The sequence below is a fragment of the Aptenodytes forsteri genome, unplaced genomic scaffold, assembly GCF_000699145.1.
Source record: "Aptenodytes forsteri isolate BGI_AS27 unplaced genomic scaffold, ASM69914v1 Scaffold6, whole genome shotgun sequence".
In the NCBI taxonomy this organism is placed as follows: domain Eukaryota; kingdom Metazoa; phylum Chordata; class Aves; order Sphenisciformes; family Spheniscidae; genus Aptenodytes; species Aptenodytes forsteri.
Window position 1 is genome coordinate 3934786 of NW_008795709.1, and position 5170 is coordinate 3939955.

Below are 5170 nucleotides of genomic sequence, written 5' to 3' on the forward strand. Positions count from 1 at the left end.
GGGGTGGAACTGGCTGGCAGGCCACACCCAGAGGGTGGTGGTAAACAGCTCCTTTTCAAACTGGCAGCCTGTCACAAGCGGGGTCCCTCAGGGATTGATATTGGGCCCAACGCTGTTTAGTATCTCATAAGTGATCTGGATGATGGGATCAAGTGTACCCTGGTGAAGTTTGATGATACCAAACTGAGTGGGAAAGTGGACACTTTGGAAGGGAGAGACTCCCTACAGGAAGACCTGGATAGGCTGGAAGAGTGTGCTAACAAGATCCTTATGAAGTTCATCAAGGACAAGTGTAAGGTCTTGCACCTGGGAAAACATAATCCAGGAGTGCGGCACAGGCTGGGATCTACCTGGCTGGGGAGCAGCTCTGTGGAAAGGGACCTGGGGGTCCTGGTGGAGAACAAGCTCAATATGAGTGAACAGTGTGCTGCTGCGGCAAAGAAAGCCAAGAGGATGCTGGGTTGCATCAGCAAGGGCATCACCAGCAGAGATAAAGAAGTCATTATCCCACTACTCGGTGCTTGTCAGAACACACCTGGAATACTGAGTTCAGTTTTGGTCCCTGCTATGCAAAAAAGATGTGGACAGGCTGGAGAGAGCCCAGAGAAGAGCCACAAAGATAATCAAAGGACTGGGAAGCTAGCCATATGAGGAAAGGCTGAGAGGACTGGGTTTGTTCAGCCTTGAGAAAAGAAGGCTTAGGGGAGACCTTATCACCATGTTCCAGTATTTAAAGGGTGGCTACAAAGAAGATAGAAGACTCCCTTTTTACAAGGAGTCACGTGGAAAAGATGAGGGGTAATGGGTACAAGTTACTCCTGGGGAGATTCCGACTGGACACGAGGAAAATTTTTCACAATGAGAACAATCAGCCATTGGAATAATCTCCCCAGGGAAGTGGTGGATTCCCCAACATTGCACACTTTTAAGATTCAGCTGGACAGGGTGCTGGGCCATCTCGTCTAGACTGTGCTTTTGGCAAGAAAGTTTGGACCAGATGATACTTGATGTCCCTTCCAACCTGGTGTTCTATGATTTTATGATTGATGTTAGCCCTGAAGCCTGGCTTCTAATAGCCAAATTCAGCTGATAAATATGGATATCAAAATGATCAAAGGTGTTAATCCATTTTTCAGAGGAAAAAATATTTTATGATTTCTGAGTCTCCTTCAGCTTCTGTTCCCAGTAAAAAAGCCTGGGTAAGAGAGCTCATGGAACAGTCCTACTTACTAATTTTTTGTGACAGAAATAAGTCTTTTATTCTGGTAATTTATACACTCACTGGCAACCACAAATTTCAAGGTGCACAGTTTCTTATCCAAAATGGCTTGTGTTTAGTTAAAAAAATCACTTGAAGTTCTTATCTGTGCTGGCAAGCAGCAAATAGAAAAAAAAAGGTTACTGATTGAAAATTCCCCTGCTCTGAGAGGAAAGGAAATTAATGTAAATTGGTGAATTATCACCAGAAATACAAATTAAATTAATATGAATAGAATAACAACCCTATTACTGATCCAGAACATCTCTTCTGATGGCTGTTCAGTGACTATTTAACAATTTCTGTACTGTCCACACACTTATGAAGAGTAAAGAACAGAAGCATTTATCAAACTGCTAAACCAGTCTAAGAATTGCCACATTTAGTTTGTAAATTGCCTTCAGTATGTGAGGGTTTGTGACGCTTGTCATTATGGCCACTACAGAGTACAAAGAAGACATAAAATTGTCACCGCCACACCAGGATACCTTTTTTAGAAGATCATTCTGTGTTTCCATGAGTAAATTATTATTTCCAGCTTTGTCTTCCCAGTCATCGCTCACAGCCAATGAATAAGTTGTATGACAACAGCCGTCATTAAGTGACTAAACATAGATGGTCTTGGGATCTTGTAAAACTAAATCTTCTCTTCCTTACGCATGCCTCAAGGGGCTCCATCAGTCCATGGAGCTGAGATCCAAAACCTGTGCCCTATATTAAGGGTGTGCCACACCCTGGGAACCGTCTGACAGAAAAATAGCAAACTGTTGGCAGCCATCTCTATTCATGTGTCTCCAGGAGGCAGGGTCATGGATTCGGCTCAACAAGGCTCATATGCTGAATACAAAAAATGCTTTCTTGATCCATTCGTTTTTAGCATTTCACCCAATACCAATATTGTTGCTGTATTAACTACATGGTTATAAACAATAAGACTATTGTCTTTACTCACCATTACTGGCAAATCTAGGAAAGGATACCTTTAAGTGATGTTTGAGGTGAAGAGAAGCTGGTGCCAGCTCTCACACTCACATAAAATATTTTCATTCTTTATCTCCTTTCTCTTTCTCTCCCTTCCCACATTCTTGGTATAGTTTTTCCCAGAGCAGGACTTATCCAGATAGTTTTTCCCTCTTTACAAAATCATTTCTTTTGTGGATTCCTTGAACAAGAAGCTTATCCATCAAAATGCGAACACTTCAAAATCCAGGATTCTCCAGCCTTGTGACTTCCCATAGCTTCAGGAAAGCACAGCAGTCTGGAGGGCCACAGCAACTAATTGCCCTAGGCAGATGCTCATTTTGCCCCTGCAAACACCTCTGGTAGATCCACAGCAGTGCTCACATGGCATCACAGGTTCCCCATTCCTTTCCTCACAGGTGCCTTAGCAGGATCTGAGGAGGCCTCTAAAGGCAATTGTAATATAATTAATAAGTATCAGTATTACCCTATATTCACCAACAGCTTGTATGCAAGTTTGACATATTTAAACTCCTACATAATTTAACCCGTTATCATTTGTTTCTCAGGCAGTGTTCTGACCTGACAAAGCAGTATTATGAAATCTTCATAAGCACACTGATGGAACAATACATCGTTTTCAAAGGCAGGTGAGCTTTTAAGACACAGTTCATAAGGAAGGATTATTTTTGCTTATGAATTTTCATTATTTATCTGTCAAAATTGATTAACATTATAGGTGCTCAATTCAGTATTTAGTAGTTCTTGCTCTTTTGCTTTCTCTTCTCTGCTCAATAGATCAGTAGTTCTTTCTAGTAGTTAAAAGATGAATTACAGCTAATAAGGAAGATGGTTGCTCAGCAACTCAGGCTCCTGCTAAGCCTGACAATGGTACATGAAGGAAATTTCTTGAAGCTCTTATGTGCTAGCTGAAGGGGAAAAAAAAGCTTATATTATTTTAAATAGTCCTGTCATGAGGGTCTAAAAATAACAATGAGACTTCTAAAAAAAAGACAACTTTTTTTTCTTCCTGAAAGGGGTAAAATCTTAAGCAACTCTGTTCTGGAAATGACAGCGAAGGGGACAAAGAGGTGAATACAACTAGTTCAATTTCAAATTACATTTCTACCTTTTCTTTCACAGGTGTCTATTTCTAGAGTCTGAACTGCTTTCAGAGTATTTTCCCAGTGTCTATTAAATGAATGGTGATCATGAAACAGTAGTAATGAAATAGAAAAGCCAGGGCTCCAATTTTGTGTGTGTGCGTGGGCGTGTGTACTTGGCCCTGACTTTCGTATGGGTGTTAGTGTCAGAGCATGCTTCCTGCCTCCTCTGTGTCTTGCCAGCCACACACAAGTAGGAAATGCTACAACGGTGTTCGTAGTTAGGGCAGTAGTTTGTGTACCGCAAGTGGTCCCAATTCATTTACTGGCTGATTGGGTATGCCTCCAAAAAATCCTTGCAAGATGTAGTTAGTTACAGGATCCGTAACATCATCTTCCTGATAATTTTCCAAACAGACCTACTGGTGTAGAATTGGTATAGTACTGTTCTGCAGTAACACAACTTTGATCAAAGTCCTGACTAAACACAGATCTGGCATTGGCCACTCGCCTAATTTCTGCCAGTTTCCCTGACATATTGCTGAAGACTCTAACCTCACCAGTTTCCTATGAAGATATATGATAAAACTTCCTTCTTATCCATTTTGCAAACATTTCAGAACATAAATGTAAGATTAATTGCTCTTTTACCCTAATAATGGAAACCACATGACTTCTCTTTTATAAAAATTAATAGTCAGCTGTGTATTCTTATGTTCAAGATCCAGAAACCATTGTTCTATCATCAAAATGTTAAAAATAAGTTGGATCTCTCTAAGCATTAACTGTTTTCACTGGAATGATTCCTATTGTAAAAAGCTGTAATGGAAAGAAGTGTACAAATACTCAGTATCTGTATTAAAAATCAGTATATAGTCCCTGCATTGAGACTCTGAGTTGGAAAATTTTATTTCATAACCTATAATATCTTTTTGCTGTATTATTCAACATAGGCAATTCAAAATGGAGTACATTATTACTATGGACAGGTAGTCATTTTAATTTTCTATTCATTTGTAAAAAAATTGGTGTCCAAGAGCTAACATTTGAGAGTTCAAATAATATGATGTATTACTCTTCCTACATTTGTCAAGTGTTCCTACTGTAGCTTCACTGATGCCTTCAGAATAATAGATGATTCCCTTCTCTGTTGTGCAGTCAGGAAGCTGAGAAACATTTTGATAAATCTTTGATTAAAGACACCAGTGGCCACAGAGCAAAACATCTTTATCTGAAAACTTTTGTTTCTTCAGCTGAGAGATAAGCTAGTATATTATTGGCATTACATAAATCTCAATCTCAACCAAGGTATACCAAGTCATTTATGGAATCTTGGGAAATAAAAACATGTACTTTATTGTCCTATCAAGATAAATTACCTCTAGATAACACCGGTATGCTTTGATTACTTCTTCAGAGGCTACCTTGTCATTTTCTGTATTTTCATGTTTCTCTAAAAAGAATGCCTTAAAAAAGTTTTATTTTTAAAGCAGTTCTAAAATAATTTCCAATATCTACATCTTTTGAATGGTGTTCTGTGTTGATAGTTTATTGTCAGCAACTAAAGAACTTCCACATAAATCACAGAAATATCAGTAGCAATTACTATTCATTCATCAGTGAAAACCGAGTTCATTCTTTTTATGGAACACATTTCTCTCCTCCAGGCAAAGGTTGCACTTGGACTGGTCGATGACATGTTCACAGTCCAGGTAGAGTTTATTCTGACACTGTCTTCTAAAACTATTTAGTTCAGGATCAACATATGATTTAAAAAATCACCTTTAGATACTGTTGTGGTTTAACCCGGCAGGCAGCTAAACACCACACAGCCATTCACTCACTCCAC